General features: G+C 43.9%; 1 protein-coding gene across 3 annotated transcripts in view; it reads right to left on the reverse strand.

The window, feature by feature from the left end:
- Nucleotides 1-22,368, reverse strand: part of BMPR1B (bone morphogenetic protein receptor type 1B) — a 519,259-nt gene that overhangs the window by 330,753 nt on the left and 166,138 nt on the right. For all 3 annotated transcript variants that reach the window (XM_088464464.1, XM_088464463.1, XM_088464465.1), the window contains one exon: nucleotides 2,834-2,998. The gene's annotated coding sequence lies outside the window, so the exon portion shown is untranslated. The remainder of the gene's footprint in view (nucleotides 1-2,833; nucleotides 2,999-22,368) is intronic.

Consider the following 22,368-nt stretch of genomic DNA (forward strand, 5'->3'; position numbering starts at 1 on the left):
AGTCAGTCCGTGTGGGGCAGTGGGCCAGCGTCTCCGAGTATTGTATAAAAACGCGTTTCTCTGCCTAGCTATTCGGCGGCTTCCTCAGTCAGTAGTCTCGACACTGAATGAGACCCTCCTTTTATCGGTCTCTCTTGATAGTTCTCATCTCCTCTAGTGCTTGTTGTAAAATACTGATGGGATATCCTTGTTCTCTAAAAGACATCAGAAGAGAACTAGCTTGTCTCTCAAAGGCCTGCTTCGTAGAGCAGTTTCTTTTCACTCTCATAAACTGTCCTTTTGGAATATTTATTTTATTTAATATTGAGACAACTGACATTTGCAGCATATAAGACTGCTATATTTATCCTTGGATCAATACGGAAGTTGATGTTTCAATAATTGCGGATACTTTTCTAGATATGTATATGTTGTTATAAGATATTGGGCTTTTTTAATTTGAATGTTTTAAATAATTTTGAGGTTATCTATATTCATTGGCTGGAGAGTTATATGTGCATATGGATCAAATACTGTGCATAATCCATTAAATATAAGTTTGGAATAACTATATATCTGCACTGGAAACTATTGAAGCTTTTTGCTTCTTTATATAAATAAACAACTATAGCTATTAGTGCAGATATTTATATTTATATATGCATGATATTTGACTTTATATGGTGTATAAGTCTGAATAACAATTTTTGTGTTTTAATGTTTTTGTATTTTATACACACAATTCTGTCATTACGCTAGACAATTGGTTACATATTATCGATCATATCTGGTATATGATTGAATTATCGAAGTTTGAGGATCTATAATAAATTATATTTTAATATTACTAGCTGTCTCAGCGCTCTCTTTTATATATATTTTCTTTATTTTTACACTGCACTTTAGATGTCAGTTTGGACCAGTGGCATAACTAAGGGGGGTCGAGCAGGGCGTGCCCTGGGCGCTGTATGAACAGCAACGCGGGGGGGGGCCCCCGCTGGCCACGGTACCGGCCCGCCCTAGTTAGGCAGTGTAGCGCCGACCGCAGTGTGTGCGGTCAGTGCTACACATTTACACAGGACCGGCGCTAGGCTTCCCTGCGACCAGCACCGGTCCTGTGCTGCACAGCCGAGCCCCTTCCTTCCCCCTGAACGCTTACCCAATAGCGCCAGGAGGCGGGCTCAGGCTGTGCAGTTTAACACACACATCGCCGCCAGCGCGGCAGCGATGTGTGTGTTAACCAGCAGCAAATGAGAGTCAGACAGACTCTCATTGGCTGCAGCTGCACACACACCGCCGAGTGGCGGCGATGTGTGTGTTAACCAGCAGCCAATTAGAGGCAGACAGACTCTCATTGACTGCTGCAGCGCCAACTGCAAGAGCCAGGCTGGAGCTCACTCATGAGCTCTGCCTTCCGGCTCTTGCAGTGGGTAATGGGAGAGACGTCATGACGTCTCTCCTATAATGCAGAGCGTGCCATTCCGGAAGGACATACATGCGGTGGCGGGAGCAGTGGGCGGAGCCAGAGCATGGATTAAGGTATTTTTTTTTACTTGTGTGTCTGCACTACGGGGGGGGGTCACCATTATTGGGGGGGACCTCTATTGGGGGTGGAGCACTACTGGGGACTACAACTGGGGGTCTACTACTGGGGGCACTGCATCAGGAGGGGGAACCTCTACTGGGGACTACTACTGGGGGGGGAACTACTACTGGGGGCACTATATAAGGGGCTTACTACTAGGGGCACAAGGGAAACTACTACTGGGGACACTATATAAGAGGCTTGCTACTAGGGGACCACTACTGGGGGCACTAAATAGGGGGAACCACTACAGGGGGCACTGGATAGGGGGGATCACTACTGAGGGCCTGCGTAAGGGGGACCTATCCTGGAGGCACTGCATGGGGGGAGTACTACTGCTGGGGGCACTATATAAGGGGCTTACTACTGGGGACACTGCACTGGGGGGACCACTACTGGGGGGCACTAAAATAGGGAGGACCACTACAGGGGGCACTCTATAAGGGGCATTGGATAGGGGGGATCACTGCTGGGGGCCTGCATAAGGGGGACCACTACTGGGGGCACTGCATAGGGGGGACTACAACTGGGAGCACTATATAAAGGTCACTGCATAAGGGGGAACCACTACGGGGGGCACTGCTTGGGGAGACTGCTACTGGGGGCACTATATAAGGGCGACCACTACTGGGGGCACTCCATAGGGGGGACCACTACATGGGGCACTGCATAAGGGAGACCACTACTGAGGGCACTGAATAAGGTGAACTAATGGGGGGCTGCATAAGGGGGACCACTAATGGAGGTACTGTATAAAGGGCACTACTATGGGCCTGCATAAGAGGGACCACAACTGGGGACACTGCATACTGGGGGTACTGAATAAGGGGCACTACTGGGGTTAAGGTGCATATGGAAAGGAATGTTCAGAGTGACGATAAAGTGGTGTGTGTAATTTTTAAGTGACCACGCCCATTTTTCGGCACGTACACATAGGGGCGTGGGGCTCCATTTTTTTATTTGCCCTGGGCTCCAAATACTCTAGTTACACCACTGGTTTGGACACACCCCTCCCAAATCTAACTCTCTCAGCACATTTTACATCTGCCTTACATGGTTTTGGCAAGGTGCAAAGTTACTTGCTCTCTTTTGTTTTTCCTTTCTTTACTCCCACCTCAGAATCAGGTCCCTAGCCCCTATAGCTACCATTTTGGAAATCTATGACCAGTGAAAGGCCACCTTTATAATGCCACCAAAGCCATATTACAAACTACAGGTATTTACTTTCAACCATGGTAATGACATAAAACTTTTTAAAAAAATACAGACCTGAATCTTCTGTCCAGTTTGAAATTCCCACCGATGAAGTACAGATAACGTAGTAGAGCTGTGTAGCTTGCCGGGAGAATGTAACTGATCAGACGTTCCACTCAACCGTGAAGTTGCAGAGTCTTGTTGTAAACTTCATATGTGTGTAGATACAATAGAAAATTGCTAAAATAGAAAAAGTAAAATGGGTCAAAGGCAAAGAACATTTTATAATAAAACAAATCACAGTGTACACTGAATTCTTTGGAATTAATTTTCTAAATGTAATGACAAAATATAAAAAAAGACTATTCAGAAAAGGCCATTCTACAAATTATTTATTGAAGAGAAGATGTTAAATGAAGTCCTGTGATACAGATTTACTTAGATTACGCAGTGCACAACTTATACTAAATACTGTCAGTTGATAATAATGTGCGGCCAGAAATTTATAAAATATTCAATATAAACCGTGAACACAGGGACTTTACTCATTTAAAGTCATGCGGTCAATCATAGGCAGGAAATATACAACAACATATTATTCCTAAGGTCTATACAGAAATGTATTAGGGACCTGCGCTTCACTTGGTTGCTGCTATGTAGTGATAGAATGGAGTCCCCAGAGAACCCCTACATAGATATAACAACAAGGGTATATAACTAAGCACTACCACATACGTAAGAGAAACAAAATATTAGATAGGTATCACATATACCAATACACAAGAATGCAATAAAACAAAGTTCACCCGACAGGGTATATCAACTCTTCTATATTCAAACTGATTTTCAGAAATAAGGATATCTTTCCAAGGTTCCAATCATAGTGAATTCAACGTACTGGACACTTCTTAATCTCTCAATGTTCCGCATCCAGATAATGACATAGAAGAGAGAAGAAAAGGGATCCAAAAATAGTGCAATACTATAAAGTTTTAATTCCACACAATATATTAAAAATTCTCATACATAGGATACATTTATATGTGTATATAATGCAATATAATAAAAACTCCACCAATAAAAATAAGGTAATCAAGGCATACCGAAAGGAGTGGGTGCATTGAAAATACATCTATACTCGCATGACTGAAGCTCACACTTTCCGGGACCAGAAATCTGCGTGACTGTATCGGCATACAACCAGGTAGGTGTCTTGAAAAAGACTCTTATATGTGAGTTGAAACACGTTGGTGAAAAGGATATCTGGATGACCTATTGCTTTGGGGACAGAGGAAATACCTACCTGGTTTTAATATATTGTGTGGAATTAAAACTTTATAGTATTGCACTATTTTTGGATCCCTTTTCTTCTCTCTTCTATGTCATTATATGGATGCGGAACATTGAGAGATTAAGAAGTGTCCAGTACGTTGAATTGACTATGATTGAAACCTTGGAAAGATATCCTTGTTTCTGAAAATCGGTTTGAAGATAGAAGAGTATATATACCCTGTCGGGTGAACTTTGTTTTATTGCATTCTTGTGTATTGGTATATGTGATACCTATCTAATATTTTGTTTCTCTTACTTATGTGGTAGCGCTTAGTGATATACCCTTGTTGTTATATTATTCCAAAGGTTCCTTGAATCATGGGAAGAAAATGCAGGAGGTATGTCCCATTTAATATGTACTATGTAGAGCAGTGGTGAACAGGCGGTATGCATGGCAGTGAATGGTAGGGATGGCTGTCGGAAACCAATGGTTGGCAACTACTGATGTTTCCAATCTGACAAAGATGCTTTTTCCATTCTATGCCAGGATTGCAATGGTTACCACCATTTTATACTTCTCTCCAATGGCTGCTGCCGTCACTCCTACTGCATACACCGCATGTGCACGCTTCATGTATCTACTGCGCAAACGTACCAGCATACCAAAGATAGTTACAAAAATTGAATGGTTAACAGGCTGCAATGCCGCAATAATGCAATGGGCCCCTTCTGATAGCCATCCATAGTGAGTGGGTGGTAACTTAGGCGGCAGCAGATGGGATAAGGGACAGTCTAGTCTAGTGCTTTCCAGCAATAGTCACAGTGGGAGTGGCATTGATCCTGCTGTGACACAGACATATCCTCATACCCTGGGCCTGTCCCAATTAACTGAGCTAACATGTTGGGAGAAATGAATTAAGTGTGCAAATAAGAAGTGCTTAACCACCATGATTTATGTAACAATGTATGAAATTTTGAATATATTTTTGCACAGCAGCTGTGTACGGGATCGCTGCTGCAATGGCATTAGCATATCCGAATCAGGTCTAATAAGCTGAAAGGTAACACAACAGTCTTAAAAAGGTAATACAGCTGAGAGGGGAAATAAACAGATAAAGCATCAGAAGATAGGGTGTAAAGAGAAGGGACAGGAGGGAAGGGATAGCTGCACTGCATGGGTTCCTGCAGGCAAATACAGGTTTTGACAATAGAATAAAAATGTATCTAGACTCCAAAATCAAATCATTTAAAATCATAGGACAAAGTAAAATGTCTATATTCAAATAATGATAAATAATATATGGCATTACTTGCTTTTAGTCATTTAGAAAAGAACTAAACACATTTGTAAATAATTTATTGTACCATAAATACATTTAACAGAAAAACAATTATGAGGCAGATGAAACCAAGAGTAACATCAGAAATAACATGTGCTTCTGTCCCATAACAGAAGGGACAGATGAAAGAATGTACGTAGACAGTTATTGAGAGCTTTCTGGAAGAAATCTGACATAAATTAACCACCTGCTATTTATGATTGTGCTCTTGTGGTGGATTACATTTGCTATTTGTCTATAACAAAGTTAATTATATCATATGATGTCCATAGTAAAAACAATCATTACAGCAGCATCCAAGTATAGCAGTTATGACTATAGCTTCTGCAATTATTGAAAACAGTGCAAAGTGTAATTGGAAGATGTAATGCCCTTTATAGGTCTGGGACCCTTGAGAACTCCATGGACCTGGAATGTATATTTCCTAGGCGGTTGTAGAGAAAATGGGGACTGTGTGCACCTATTTGTTATTTTGACTAGCTGTCATGTGCATAGCTACAAACTATACTCCCAATTCTAATTCTTCTTTTTGCTATTATTGTAAATTTGTATTGTAATGCATCATAGTGCTTCACAGAACAGGCAGTGAGAACAACAGAGCTTAAACTGGGTACACATTATACGATATGGCACCCGATCCGGCGGATTGGGCATACATTTTGTCTACATCGGCAAAAATGTACCCACTACGTCAGCCCTTGCACGCTCCCGCAGGGTTGTTCATCGCATCAACAAATCTGCAGTACATGATGGTCAATCCGTCAATGTGATGAATGACGCCAGGCAAGTGAATGGAACAGGTGCCCAACATATCTGGCGGTCGGGCGCAGGATCGTGTAATCTGTACCAGCCGCTTGATATATATCAGCCCGTCAGGCGTCGCATCGCTGGGTACACACAAGTTAAGTGTGAGTGTAACCAGCTTTACATTATAGAGGTGTACAGAAGGTAGACAGATTCAGGGTTACAGGTAAGTTGGTTGCAACTGCATCTGCATTGTGTACATGGAACTAAGGGGCTGAAAGCTGAACACAGATTCCAGATTATCGGGAATCTGCACATGCGCAGGACACATTCTGCGAGTGTGCAGAATGGGTCCTGTGTAATCGCACGCAGCCCCTTTGATGCCTCTGACATGCAGAGGCATTTAAAGGGAAGGGTCAGCCAGCATTCCTGGAAAAGGGGGAGTGTCCGCCCCGTTTTCCGGGAGTGGCAAGGCCAGGGACTGCGTTGACGGACGCAATTTCCTGGCGTCGCAAGCTGGCCAGCGTGAGTAAGCTGAAGCTTACTCAGCTGGCAGGCGGCCCGGCGCCATCCACCATCGTCACCATTGACCACAGATGGTCGCGATGGTGATCCCAGCCTGCGACCTTGGTCACAGTGCCATACACCTCCTGCTGCATTTGCATATTTGCAAGGGACGGAATTGCAAAGCTGCCTGCATGCAGCTCTGCAATTCCATCTGTTGCTGAATCACCCCCTAAATGCGGATAAGTACCCGTACGCTGAGTTGTACACAATCCCTGATGTATCTGAATTTAGATGAATCTATAATTGCAGACATAAAAACAATGTATAGAGAGGTCTCTGCTTGTAACATCTTATAATCTAGTGGTAAAAAGAGCAAAGTTAAAGTGGACATTGGGACAAAGATGTGTGTTGCTTGGTCCAAAAAAAAAATTATAACCAATAATTTTCAAAAACCAGAGAAAAAGTTAGTAATTTATGCTTATAGATATTGTCATATACAGTATATAGATATGATCAATGCCACTGCAACACATACTGGGCCTCAATTAAAGATGGACGTATATGCCCTGAAAACATACACAAGGAAGATGTATATTAAGTCTGGCATTCTGGGAGGAACCTTGGCATCCGGCGTGTCTTCAGACGATGTTGGGGACCATACTGTATATAAGAGAGAAATCCACTTAACCCTTTGTCCTGAGGTTTGGCACGTATGTCTTGACCAGGGGTACAGAGAGGAAGGGGGAGTCGGTATTAATTACCCGGGCCCGGACTTCATGGAGGGGCTCCAGTCTTCAGCCCCCCTTACCTGTAAGCGGCAGCAACCTGTGTCTCCCCAGCCTTGCACACGCTGCTGTGTGCTAACTATGAAGGGTCCAGGGAGGCTGATGCCGCTGATTAGCAGCAGCAACAATCTCATCTGGCTGACACACTGATCACCACTTCACCCCCTGGATTTGTCCCTGGCTGAGGGACACACGGCGCCCCCCTGTGGAGCGTGCTGTCCCATACTGTTAGTTCTATTTTTTTCAAGGAGGTGTGGTCACACCCTCCATACATATCCTAAAGGAGCATCTGATATTGCGACCAGGTCTAACTGTGTCACAATTTAATCAAAAGACTACCTTACTATACACAGTCCATGCTTGCCTGATCCTGGTGGCCAAAATAAGGGCCATTGAGACATCCAGCGGGGTGATATTTAAGGAGCATGGCCAAATCCAGGCAATATGGCCTCCATAGAAAAACAAAGAAATATACAATGTGCGCTACCACTAAGGGGTGGCACGTGCAGTGAAGTGGGGCATTTAGCTCACTTAACAGCTGGCCGAGTCCCCTTTCGTGCACCTCAAACAGATCCAGGCTTGGGTAATAGTACCCGCTCCTTCCCTCCCTTGGCCCAAATTCCTTCTCTCTGACATAAGGAGACGGAAGTCAACAATATTTAAAAATGTATGTACAGATGTATGCATATGCATTTTTATAAAAAAAATAAAAATAAACAACTGTAAATGAGCTACATAGTGAAAAAGGCAAAAAATAACTTTGCTTTGAGGAAAACAAGATAATTTGTAAATGCACATCGCAAAAAGGAGGGCAGACATTAGGATGAATAGCCAAAAAATAATAATAATAATAATAATAATAATAATAATAATAATAATAATAAAAAGAACAGCTTATAAGTGTGCACACAAATGCTCTGCATAGAGTACTGCCTGATTGCTTGGGATAACTGATGGTGAGATTTGTACAACAGTGCAAAACTTTACAGTGGTCAAAGCTATGGAAATAGTTACCGAACAGCTCATGTTGTACTGCTGCTGTTATTTCCATTTTTAGACAGTGGGGGGAGCTAGTCTTTAAGTTTTTTATTTTTAATTTTTTCATTAAAATAATAATAAAAATTAACAATTTCACTGTGTAATGTCTGCTGTGTTCATTTGTTTGTTCAGCACTTCTTTTTCAGTCTAATATACTGCAAATAACTTATAATAACTGAGTAACTGTCGTTTTAGTTTAAGCACATCTCTTTTTACAAATGGACTAAGATATTGGAAACATAAAAGCCCAAATTTATAAAACTCTGAATTTAAGGAGAATTTACAGTAGTCAATTAAAATGCAGGGCATCTCAGTCTTGTATACCTAATATTTAGAATTTATATTAAGTAGCTTCCAATTGTCATAGAAACAAACTTTCCTTACAGATTAGTTAAACCTGCAAGAAATCATATCTACCGTTAGAACTTTAGTAATAACATACTGTGCTGTATTTAAATTTTCATGCCCATGAATGAATTCAAAGTAATTGAATGACCCAATGTAATCATCATCTCAGTTTTCAAGGCACAAAGCTCTTTACAATTAATGATTCCACTTTCCCAGAAAATGTCACATTCATATCAAAAATATACTCTGTATAAAATTTTCTGGAAGATATGAACTATAACGATTGTAAAAATCGTTACATCGTTCATATCCTTGACATGTTTGGCATGCATCAACGAACGATGCGCGTGCCTGCATGTCAGATAACGATATCTGAAATCGACTGTGTTTGCAGTCAGATTTGGATGGTATCATTCATTTAAATACTGTCAGAGATAGATTGGTAAAATCATTCAAATTGTTCATCGTTCATCAACCTACCACTAATGGTTTCAGAGGTGGGGTTGCAGCGCAGTCCAAAATTCAAATACGGGAGCCACACCAACTGCCAGTGAGTCCCAGACGGAGATGTTTGGCAGTGTTTGGGGTGGCAGTTGGTGTGGCTCCCCTATATGAATTTTGAACTGTGCTGCAGCATCACCTCTGGAGCCACCAATGGGAGGGGGTATAGCCACTGTGAAATATGTGTGTGTGTAGCTTGCAGAGGAGTAACTTCTGGTGTCCTGGGCTGCAAAATGAATGAGAAGGAACTGCCACCATATCCAGTCATCAGGCGCCTTCCTAATTCTAATCCTGTAATGTAAACCTGTCACATTTACACTGTTTTTTTTAATAACTTTACATTCTTTTCAGAGTAATTTCTCTTACACTTTCATTCACTCTCCCTCTTCTTTTTAAATATTACATTTGTCTCTCACTTTCTACCTTCACCTCTCATTCCCTTTTTCCCCAATGTTTTTTTTCTGGCCTCTTTCTATCTCATACTCATTTATCTACTGCGACCCTCCCAACCACTAACCAAATTCCCTTGGCTTTATATGCTTCTACTCCTCCATATACACAGCCATCACTGCTATTGGTTAGAGTTGATAACACAAGAGCATCATAATTGGTTACATGAGCCTGATAAGCAATCCCACCTGCCTATTCAGAGCACAATAGGAGGTGGGAAATACTATACAGGGCATTACACCTGCCCTGGTGCCCTGTAATATATCTAATAGCAGGAGCACACGCTACACCCCTGACTGTTGTTGCTAAGGATGAGCCGAGGCAAACTCTCAGCAACTTTGTACTGCCCAGTAGACAAATGGGTTAAGAATTGTTTTCAGTCAATATTTTCTGCAGTTTAGTTGGAAAATCAAATGTGAACACTTTCCAATTCAGCTGAATTTCACAGCTGGCAACAACATTTGTGATAAACAATGAGTAAATATTAAGCTTTCTATAAAAGTCACTTCAAATAAATTGGCGTTCAGATAAAGATAGGCAGACAATTTAAGGGTAATAAACTGAGTAATAAAACTTTATATTAGGAGTACCTCATAGCATTCTAAAATGCAAGAAATCTTTCCATTCTGCATGCAGGATACCACTTTAATATAAGTAATAAATAGAAAATGGAATACATATGATAGGTTTGCAGTCACTATGTCAATAGTGACTATGTAGACAGGACTAAGTCAGCGCAGGGATCCTGACATGGTTAAATGCTACTTAAAGCATTGTAACCATGCGGCATTATACACGGAGTTCCCGGAAGTCCCTCCGCAGTGACTGTGTGCTAAGAAGTCTATTTGCTAAGCTTTGAATGGAGATAAAGTGAACAGACATAAATTCCCAGCCAATCAGCTCATAACTGTCATGTCAGAGGCTGTGTTTGAAAAATGACAGTTAGGAGCTGATTGGCTGGGACTTTATCTCAGTCCACTTTATCTCCATCCAAGGCTTAGTAAACAGACCCCTTAACAGTCCAAAATTGAAATAGAGGAGCCACACCAACTGCCAGTGAGTCCCAGCCCAACCTTTGGCGCCACCACTGTCTATCACAGCAGTCACTGCGGAAGGACTTACCAAACTCCCTGTACCTCTAAGAAAGGGTTTCCAGAGGGGATGTAGTCAAAAGGTTGACAATGACAATGTCAACAGTCATGATGTGGGCATTGTTAAAAATGTAGACAGGAAAGTGTTGACATTCCCAGAATGTCGACAGGTAAAGTGTCAACATTGTCAGAACGTTGACATTAGGGTAAGGCTGCAGGCAGGAGGGTTAGGCAGCAGGGGGAGGAGAGCAGGTTATGGTTAGGCACTAGAGGGAGGATTAGGGGTAGGGATTAAAGTTAAGGATAGGGAGAAATGTTCACCAGAATGCCGGAGCATCACCAATAGGAGATGGAAGTGCTGCAGCCATCGGGAGCACGGTAAGTCACCACTGGGCCAACATGATTGATATGTCAACATTCTAACATTTCAATATTTCATCACTGTCTACATGATGAATGTTGACATGATATATTTCAATTGCGACATTATAACCATGTCGACATGATAAATGTCAACATTATGACTGTAGACATATCATACCACACCCCTATTGCTAGCATGTCTGCAAGAAGACTTTAATAGAAGGGTGATTGTTAGCAGATTCTTCAATGACAGCTCAACTTAATATTGTTTCACTAGTAGAGATCAAAAACTACAACTACTGAATTCAGGCCTTACTGTATATTCAGCTACAACATTACATATAAGAAATATGTATAAGCACACAAATGACACCCAGCTGCTAGTGTTCAAAACGGGGTTGGATTGCAAACCTCAAAAATATTAATATATGTCCTATTGGTGTAGAAGAATAGCCACCAGCAGAATGTGAATAGGAGGTTAGTCCAGACGTCTATCTTTAAGCAGGTTTGGAGGTTTATTCAGGATAACAGCAGTTGTCAGCGATAACAGAATGTAAAGCTGAGTACACACTGCCGTCGGACAGTGTGTACCCGCGATATGTCTGTGAACGACGTCATTCACAGACATACCGCGTCTTCTGTGCAGATGGCAGATATATCTCCAGATATATCTGACCAACGCCAGTGTGTACGTGCAGTCTGCCGACCGCCCGTGCACATGCAGCAGCAGCCGCGGGGAGAGGGGCAACATGCCCCTCGCCCCGCCCCGTGGCCACAGGGACCTGCGGCAAGATGCAGATGATGGCCGTTCAGTGTGTATGAACGACCATCATCTGCAGTAATATCTGTATAGTGTGTACCCAGCTTAAAACACAGTAAGTCATTATGTCACGAGCAGTGGCGTCACTTACCTTACTGACAGCCAGTGTGGTGGTCCGGGATCCAAGTCCTCGGAAGAGGGCGTGACCTTGTGCCATGAGGCAATGCCCACTCATGTGTGCCACTCTTGGGGGCGTCCCCCGTTCTTGTCACTCATTTGGCCTTAGAGGCAGGGGAGAGCCTGAGGGCTGCCGAGTAGCTGCTGCTTGGTGACACCATCTGAAGGGGTGACACCAAAATATCAGAGCAATTCTGCTATTTTGGTGTCACCCTCACCCTTTGCGGTCAGCCACCCTCTTGTGACGCCAGTGATTACCAGAGACAGCAGTATCTGTGAATTTGGATATTCTCCCTGTGCTTGTGTGGGTTTCCTCCGGGTGCTCTGTTTTCTTCCCACATTCCAAAAATATACTGGTACGTTAATTGGCTCCCAACAAATATTAACCCTAATGTGTGTGAACATGCGGTAGGGAATATAGATTGTAAGCTCCACTGGGGAAGGGACTGATATGAATGTCCAAATATTCTCTGCAAAGCGCTGCAGAATATGTGTGCGCTATATAAATAACTTGTAATAAATAATAGTATAAACAATTTCTGAACAGTCAAGGGCAAATATGGTTACCTCCAAACAGCTCTATATGCTAGGCAGACTGATATTATTTTTCCTGGCATGCTGACAGTGTCAGCATATGAAGGATCACAAATAACGGAACCATTTATCACACATCTATCAGCTCCTATTCAGTTCACATGTCAGAAAAAGATATGCGTGTGGACCTAGCATACAGAAAAAGGCGCATGTCAATATACTAGCTGACAAATTGTTAGTGTAGTTTAGCCCCAATATTACACTGCTCTGACCTGCTCTGTTGCTTGGTCACTTTTTACCTGCAGTACTAGAAATAGATGGGGAACCTCAAGAGCCCACAGTGAGCCCCCAACCACTTACAATGTACAGTACCTACAAATTCAGATCTACAAAAATGAAAGTGTCAACTATTTACTTACCGTAGGTCTTATTCCATGACTCTACTATTTTTATTTGGTCCTAAATATTTTATTAAACATTTAAACACGAATGCATTATATTAAAATAAGTAATTATAGTGCTAGGTATATACTCAGCAAATATAAAAGAAAGAAACTTCCCCCCACCCTCTCTTCCACCACGCAGAATCCAGTGCCAGCAAAGTTAACAAGACAAGTGCGATCAACAATTAAAGCAATTTTACAAATGATCTGTGTCTCTCCCTCAAGGTCTCAGTGATGTTATTGCTAGTGGATTTGGAGGACTGATTTGGATTAACTACAAAGGCGATAAAACACATATATTGTTAAGTTGACAGTTTGCTGGTATTATGTCTGTCAGAAACAATTTTGCTAGGAACGTTGTCACTCAAACCATAACATCCAAACCATGCTTCTCTTTTAGTCCAGACAACAAGGGTTATACTATGATTTCATTCCTGTGGTAGAGTTTGAAGGTTTCCTACGTTTTTGTGGCACTTTCATGAATACTAACAACTTCATGTTCTACACATGCTGTATTTCCAAATCGGTGTGCTGTCTGTATGTGGTTATGAAGGCACACTGAGCTGCAGTACAAGATCTGAGGAGCACAGGTATTTATGCGAACAAAAATAGTCCTTAAAGGCAATTCATTGCTCAGACCAAGCTCTCATAAATATTTATAAAATCTGTCTGCCATTAGAGTTCACTCATTTCCACCTTATTACTTTAGAAGACTACCGAACAGTGAAGATCATAGAAAGAAGCTTTATCTTTGAAATGACGTGAAAGGCATAAAAAGTCTTTGTTCTAAGGCTCCACAATACAAAATGTCCATAAACTATTTCAAACTGGTAAAAATAAAACCAAAGGGGCTAATGCAGTATTGCTTTGCGAGCAGCTGGAGAAAAAAATAATAAATAACGCCCACAGACCCAGCGAGCGGCCAGCGGCTGCGAGCGGGTCTGAATCAGGGCCCTAGTCAGCACCAAATTATCACTATGCAGTTGCACCTGCCCCCTAACATACGCCTCGTAACAGGTGTATACTGTATGTCTGCTTCTGCAGGCCTGCATGAGCTGCATTTATGTGAACCATACTTGCATACTCTACTGAAACGACCAGTAGGCTCCTGAAAATCAGGTGGTGCTCCCGGCCGCTCGCAAGAGAGTAAGTCTCTCGGACCGACGCCACCCTTTCCCCAAAACCCCTCTGCACCGAGTGAAAGTGGGCAGCCAGGAGGGCCTAAATCGCATCATCGTAACCCCGCCCCCTGCTTTATAATGCCGGAAATCAGTGCAGTGTAAAGCAGGGGGTGGGGCCACGATCACGCCACCACGCCTACAGCACCGCACGCAACCCCCGGAGGGGGTCAGCCAAAAAGTCGGCAATGGGAATTTATGCAATGCAAACTAAGTTCAACACAACATCAGTCCCAGAATGCTTTAGAGGAGAGTCTTATTATATGCTATAGAAAACTTACATTTTAACATTAGTCATTCTTAAGAAACAATAAGTTCACTAATGAGATCCCTGCACTTCTTACACACCGCAGGGATGGGCTCCCTGTCCCTACAGGTGTAATTGAATACATTCGGACAATCTTAACCTCTTATTTCCATATAGCGGCTATAAGAAATTATAATTATCAGGTCTAGGACCCGATAATAAATATGCCCTTAGGGATTAAAGAAAGGAAGAAAGTAGATGTTCTCTCCAACAGATGTAGGTTATCAAGGAGTGTTTATTTTATTAAAATATTTTTCACACTGTTTTTTTTACAGTATTTTTGTATGTGGCGCTACAGGTCCCAGCAGTATTAGAAGGAGCCCCAGTGCTTAATCATGACCATTATCATCAGGGGCTGGATGGCAACTATTAGCCTGGGGGGCAAATGCATGCAGGCGGCCCTGGCAGAGGAGTAGCGTGTAGCCAGGGTGCCGGAAGAATGTGCGTGCTATGGCGCCCCCACCCCACTCAAGTGTTCCAGAGAGGAGACAAGTCATATGGGATTAATGTAAGGTGAAAATAAAGATTAGGGGCAGCCCCCTGTCGTAGTGCCCATATGCAGTGCCCCCGTGTGCCACAGGAGAGAACACCCTTATGCAGGCCTCCAGTAGTACCCCCAGTAGTGATCCCCCCTATGCAGTGCCCCTTGTGCCCCCAGTAGTAAGCCCCTTATATAGTGCCCCCAGTAGTGATCCCCCCTATGCAGTGCACCTTGTGCCCCCAGTAGTAAGCCCCTTATATAGTGCCACCAGTAGTTGTCCCCCCTGTGCAGTGCCCCTTGTGCCCCCAGTAGTAAGCCCCTTATACAGTGCCCCTAATAGTGGTACCCCCTATGCAGTGCCCCTTATATAGTGCCCCCAGTAGCAGTCCACCCCCCATGCAGTGCCCCCAATAGTGGTAACCTTTATGCAATACCCCTTAAATAGTGGCCCCAGTTGTAGTCTCCCCCCTATGCAGTGCCCCTTGTGCCCCCAGTAGTAAGCCCCTTATATAGAGCCCCCAGCAGTGGTCCCTCGATGCAGTGCCCCCAGTAGTAGTCCCCTCCCCCTATGTAGTGCCCCTAGTAGTAGTCCCCTCCCCTATGCAATGCCCCTAGTAGTAGTCCCCTCCCCCCTATGCAGTGCCCCTAGTAGTAGTCCCCTCCCCTTGTAGTGCCCCTAGTAGTAGTCCCCCCCTTGTAGTGCCCCCAGTAGTAGTAGCTCCCCCTTGTAGTGCCCCCAGTAGTAGTAGTCCCCCCCTTGTAGTGCCCCCAGTAGTAGTCCCCACCCTTGTAGTGACCCCAGTAGTAGTCCCCCCCTTTGTAGTGCCCCCTTTGTAGTAGTCCCCCCATTTTGTAGTGCCCCCAGTAGTAGTCCCCCCCTTGTAGTGCCCCCAGTTGTAATCCCCCCCTTGTAGTGTCCCCAATAGTAGTAGTCCCCAGTAGTAGTAGTCCTTCACCCCCCTTGTAGTGCCCCCAGTAGTAGTAGTCCCCTTGTAGTGCCCCCAGTATTGGTAGTCCCCAGTAGTAGTAGTCCCCTCCCCCTTGTAGTGCCCCCAGTAGAAGTAGTCCCCACTTGTAGTGCCCCCAGTAGTAGTAGTCCCCTACTTGTAGTGCCCCCAGTAGTAATAGTCCCCAGTAGTAGTAGTCCCCCATCCCCCTTGTAGTGCGCCCAGTAGTAGTAGTCGCCCCCTTTGTAGTGCCCCCAGTGGTGCCAGACCCCGCCCCCAGAGGACACACGTAATATAAAAAACAAACAAAAAAAACACTTACCTGAATCCCCGCTCCCGCCGTCGCCATCCGCTCTTCCGTCTGTCCTTCCCGGGCCGGGTCGCTCTGCATTATGGGAGAGACATCATATGACGTCATGACGCCTCTCCCATTGCCCACTGCGGGAGCCGGAAGATGGAACAGCTCCTGCAGTGGGCGCAGCAGCACCTAATGAAAGTCTGACAGACTCTCATTGGCTGCTGATCAAACACACAGCTGCCGGAGCCGGCGGCTGTGTGTTTGTCACTTGTGTAGCGCTGACCGAACTCCGTCCGGTCAACGCTACACACGCGGTGCAGTCTGTGTCACAGTGACACAGACTGCACCGGCCCGCAGCCCGCATGACGCTGCGGCCCGGGGGGCACATGGCACCCTGCCCCCCAGCCCAGCCCGCCACTGATTATCATCAACAATGTTTATTTTTAATGCTCCACAGATTCTGGAAGAGGCTATCAAAAAGCAGGTAGATAGTGGGAGGAAAGTTTTGGCTATTGCCTCCATTGTCTCTCAGCAGAACAGTAGCACTATCGCAGGTGGCAAGGTCTCATGTGGTTGATTGCTGGGAGTAAAGTGGTTGGGCCTTACTCATCCTTGTCCGTAGCTGTGGAGAGCGCAGAGAGACCTTGTACAGCAATTTTGTGGCAGGACAGGGTAGAGATGGGAGTTAGGAGTGGTTTGAGTGAGGAAGAGAAGAGGATAAGGCTTTTAAGGTGATGCATTGTACATATAGCTATAGGTGGAAGAGTGCATGGATGTAGGAGACATCCCCCCTTCCTAGAAAAAGCAGCAATCAGATTGTGCTTGGCATTATTTTTCCCATCCCCCTAGTGAATTTGGCCATGTATTGAACAGGCTTATGACAGGAGCACCCCATTCAATACCTAATGATAGCCTGGTGCTTTTTCCTCCCCCTGCAATTGTTGCAGCCAGCCCAGGCTGTCAGCTCCTGTGCTTAGATCACAGTTTTGGAGGAAGAACTTCTTCCTGTTTGTGCATTTTTTTTTTTAAATCCACTTTTCAAAACATGAGTTTTATTGTAGCAGATATAGGACAAATGTCAACTGTATATACATTTCTACTGGTACAGATTTTTAAAAAATGTTTAGAATAAAAAAAAATTAGACATCTGAAATCAGAACTCAAGATAGTTTTAGCGTTAACATAGGTACACAGTTCAGATTTAGGGGTCTATTCACCATCACTTAATTTCTACAAAAGCAGGTGAAAATGAACATTAACCTGCAATTGTAGTATTTGGGCCATTCATCAAGAAGGTAAAACAGGAGATATCACAGATATCTCCTGTTTACCTCTCTCTCCGGGAATGGCCCGCTGTCACCATACACTAATATGGGGACAGAATTCATCAAGCTCCGAAAATATCAGATGGCGAGTGCTCCCACTACCCGCTCCTTCCCTATGGGAAAGAGTCCTGGGTCGTGAAAAGAGATCCTTCTGGATCCCTCCGCCCCTGACCGGTTCCTTCCACTGGACGTCGGAGCCCCCCGCACCCGGGAAGAGTATCCACATCTCCTGCATCCCGCCTACTTCCTAATGAAGTGGGCAGGACAGGGAGATGATCACCTGGAATCACGGCATAATTGCAGTGAACCATGGCTCGGAATGGAGGGGGCGGAGCTAAATGTCACATTTCGTGTCATTTAGCCCTGCCAACCTCCTCTCACGCCCGCGATTCACGGCAGTTTGCAGTGACGGCAAACCCCCCAAAGTGGCCACCTGTGTCTGCTCCCTGGGCATCTCCGGTGGAGCATATACTAAAAGTAGGTAAGTATGAATTATATAAGCATGACATTACACTATGGTGTCATACTGGATTTACTGTATAAAAGACTAGTATGAGTACAGGAACTGTATCTGCTGATCAGGATCATTCACGCACACTTTGTCAAGTTTATATTTCTGTTCTCAAGTTGCTCACTCAATGTGTTTTAATACTGTTTATTCATTGTATATTATTGATGCAACAACAAACCACTATATACCATTTCTGTTCCTCTTGGCAACTCAGGCTTTTGTAAAGGTTGCAAAACTTTTAGCTGCGTGCCAAATGCAGCATACTGACACAATACTCTTTTGCTTGTAATGGATTATTAAAACATGTTCCAAGTCAGACTTGGGAAGGATGGCATCCCACGGGCACAAATATTCAGAGAACAATATATCATTACTAGGCATTTTTACTGTAATGGCTAGGAAATCTTATAGATACAGACAGGATTTAATACAATTCAAACAGGACTTGCTTGTCCTATGATAGATAGACTTCTCAATTGACTAGAAGGCACATGTTATAGGCCCATCTGTGTATTCATCTTCCCAAACACATTTTAGGTATGCCTTCCAAGATATATTAAAAAAACTAAAACTGTAATTATATCATATTTCTACTGTACTTTACTTTGAAAAAAAAAAGATAATTCTATTGAAATGACACATAAATCATAGCAAGTATCATACATTTTTACCCATAATGATTATAAAAAAAATATATCCTCTAGACCTCCTGAACGACATCATCCGTATGCATGTGTGTGTTTTTTAAATTACCATGTGATAGATAGATAGATAGATAGATAGATAGATAGATAGATAGATAGATAGATAGGGGCTGATGCAGAGTTGCATGATTCGCTGTTTTGCAGACGGATCTTGCAATATTTAGCATTGTCCATAATCCATGGCCTATGAACTACAAAGTTTTACGCATCTCCAATTGCAACTTAACCACTTAACTGGTGTGGTCATATGCAATTTGATCGGAGCCAGAAGTGCTTCCTCTGGCAAGGTCGCATCACATGTAACTACACCAGCCGCTCTGCCCCCAGGCAACTGCAGAGGAGATCCATTCTGCCTAAGTGCAGAATGGATCACCTCCTTCTGCTCCGGCCCCTGCAGTGATGTGGCGTTCTGTGACCGTCGACATCACTGCTGGAATTGCTCCCCAGAATGCCTTGCGCTGGACGGGTCTCCTGTTTCGGTCAACCTGCATTGATGTAGGTTGATGATCAGTCCCCCTGGACCAAGCTCCGCTCTGCGTCAAGGGGGTGAGGGGACGGGGCTAGTGCATGGGGGAGGGAGGGGCACATCTATTGGAGGATTATGATGAATGTTAAAAAAGTGTTTTTTTCTGGGGGAGATATAAATACAGTATATATAAAAATAATATGACTATATATAGTGACACAAGGGGAGGGAGAGTTGCTAAACTGGGGACCCATTGTCCCTGGGGGTAAGGATGGTGGCACTGCCAGCAGACCTATTACCACTAGAGGGATAGGGATTTATACTGCTGGTGATTTTTTGACACTGGGAGGGGGGTTTCATGGTGGGTGGGAAGTGAGATTTCAATGGAAGCCAATGTACATGGGGTTGGGGGGCGGACAAAACACCCCCTATGTATATTTTTTGAAATAAAATCTTTAAATATTTTTTCAAAATGACTTTTTAAACTTTATTAAATTAAAAACAATTACAATTTTTGTTTGGTTTTTATGCAAAAAAATTATCAGTTAAGTGGTTAAAGGGTGCAACTGTATGATAATGAGGCAATCACACGTAGGCTAAATGTTCTAATGGCATCTTATAGGCGTGTACAGTAGATGCCAATGCCATTAACATGCTCGGGCATAAGATGAAAAAGTCCACATCTTATGTGTGGAATTATTTTTACCCAAATCCTGACAGCAATTGTCTTGCCATCTGTAGTGTTTGTAAAGCCACAGTAAGTAGAGGTAGGGATTTTAACCATCTAGGAACCTCCTCCGTTACGTCATTTGCACCGCGTTCATGAATTTTCTTTGGCAAAATCAGAAACTTACGCTAAAAAAGTAACAGCAAGCAGTCCAGCTTCAACTAGCTCCCTTCTCTCTGCTATATCCAAGCACCTGCAATCTCCAACCCCAACACCTTCATCATCAAGATTTCAGGTTTCTTCCACCAGGTAAAGGGCTGGTGTAAATGGGTGCTGATAGTGATGACGGCTCCTTTCATTAGCCGATGTATACTGACGGTGCGGCTGCACAGATGTGTGCAACTCTGTATGTGGGTCAATTTCTGCATTTCTTTCCCTACATGAAATGCGGCCCCACTTGTAGCTGACTTCCATGCAACTCTGCATCAGCACCTTAGTGAGTTTTATAACATGTGAAAGCAAGTCAACAGAAATGTAATAATTTAGGTAAATATACTTAACTAGCTGATGTGCCATGTTTCAACTTAGATATTTACTGTTTCCATTTCCAGCTCACCTCTCCAGTAACACATTAATCCTTCACCTCTTTAGTAATGCATCACTGCTATAGTAAGACATTACCCTTCCTCACCTGTGTAGTAAAACATTCCACTCCCTCCCCTATGTAGTAACACATTATCCTTGCTCACCTCTGTAGTAACACATTTCTCTCCCTCACCCATGTTGTAATACATTCAACATTCCTCTCCCTCACCTGTGTATAAATACAATCCCTCCCTCACACCTGTAGTAACATATTACCTTCCCTTACCTCTGGAGTAACTCCACTTTGTAGTAACACATTAACCCTGCTCACCCCTCATCCAAGTTGTAACACATTCCCTTCCTTCACCCCGTAGTAACACATTTGACATTCCACTCCCTCATCTGTGTAGTAACATATTTCCTCTCTCACCTCTGTAGTAACACAGGCCCTGATTCAGAGCCGGACGCTCTGACAGAGCGCTCGCTCTGAATCAGGGCCGGCCCTCTTACTATTTGGAGCGGCCTCCTGGCCGGTCGCATAGCTGTGGGTGACCACCCACAGCTATAGCGAGCGGCCAAAATGATGGTCGCGATGATCAAGACCATCGTGACCATCGGGCTTGCGACAAGAACCTGCGGTAGGGTCTCGCTGCAGCAAGTCCTGGAGTGCTTTTGGCTCTATCAGAGCCAAAAAAACTCCCACTGACATCACTAGTGATGTCAGACGGGCCGGCCCCAGATGGTAGGCGTTCCCATGGGAACGCCTCCTTCTGGGCAGCCACACACCCGGCACGCCCACCAAAGGGGGCATGCTGTCAATCAACATCGACAGCACGCCCCCTTTGGTGTAAGACCCATTACGACGGCTTGGCCATCGTTATTCGGGGCTCGCGCATGCGCACGACGGAGCCGCCTCCATCATGCGCATGCGCACTTGGGCAACATCGACCAGCTTGCGAGCGCTCAGCGCTCATGAGCGGGTCTGAATCAGGCCCACATTCCCTTCCCTCACTATTCAAATAGAGGAGCCACACCAACTGCCAATGATGTTAGGCAGCACTTGAGATGACAGTTGGTGTTTGAATACTGAACTGTGCAGCAGCCACTATGAGTCAGTCAGTCAGGACATTGCACAGGGGGAGGAAACATTTTAGTCCTTTTCTCCCCTTAGGAGTCAAATTTAGAAAAAACTCTTCTTAGTGGGCAGCTACATCATGGAAGGAATATACTCCCCGATTTTTATATTTCTAGATCCAGGGGTTTGGGCTGAGCGTTGATGAGTAAGTCAGTGAGTCCTTCAGTCAGGACAATTGGTTCTATATATACTGGACATTTGGTTCCATATATACTGTATAGATGTACAGTGATTGATGCTACTGTATACAGAAATCACTGCTAGGGTACAAAAAAATAAATACTCGAATGCTTGTATAAGCTTGAGAGGATATAAGCACATTGTTTTTTATTTGAGCAAGACTAGTTAGAACTGGTTTGGTGTTGATAATTTATGATTGGTGGTCTATGGTTGTCAATCAAAATGACTATGCTATTAGCTGCTCCGTTTAGGAGGGGTTTAGCAGTACTATTTAAAAGCTGGTTTTAGCTTCCTCTTTCCAGATTGTGTTCCTACTCACCCACCTGAATTGGGAGTGAATTGGTTTTTACCAATATGTTGTTGTTGGAATGTATTTTTTATGTATTTCTTCTATCAGGTGAGGTGCAGCCCGGCGGAAAGCAGTGCTCATCGGTGGCTCAACTTAGAGCAACAGATCTTGACTAGCATTCCCC

Source organism: Taudactylus pleione, unplaced genomic scaffold (genome assembly GCF_031769625.1).
Source record: "Taudactylus pleione unplaced genomic scaffold, aTauple2 ptg000055l, whole genome shotgun sequence".
In the NCBI taxonomy this organism is placed as follows: domain Eukaryota; kingdom Metazoa; phylum Chordata; class Amphibia; order Anura; family Myobatrachidae; genus Taudactylus; species Taudactylus pleione.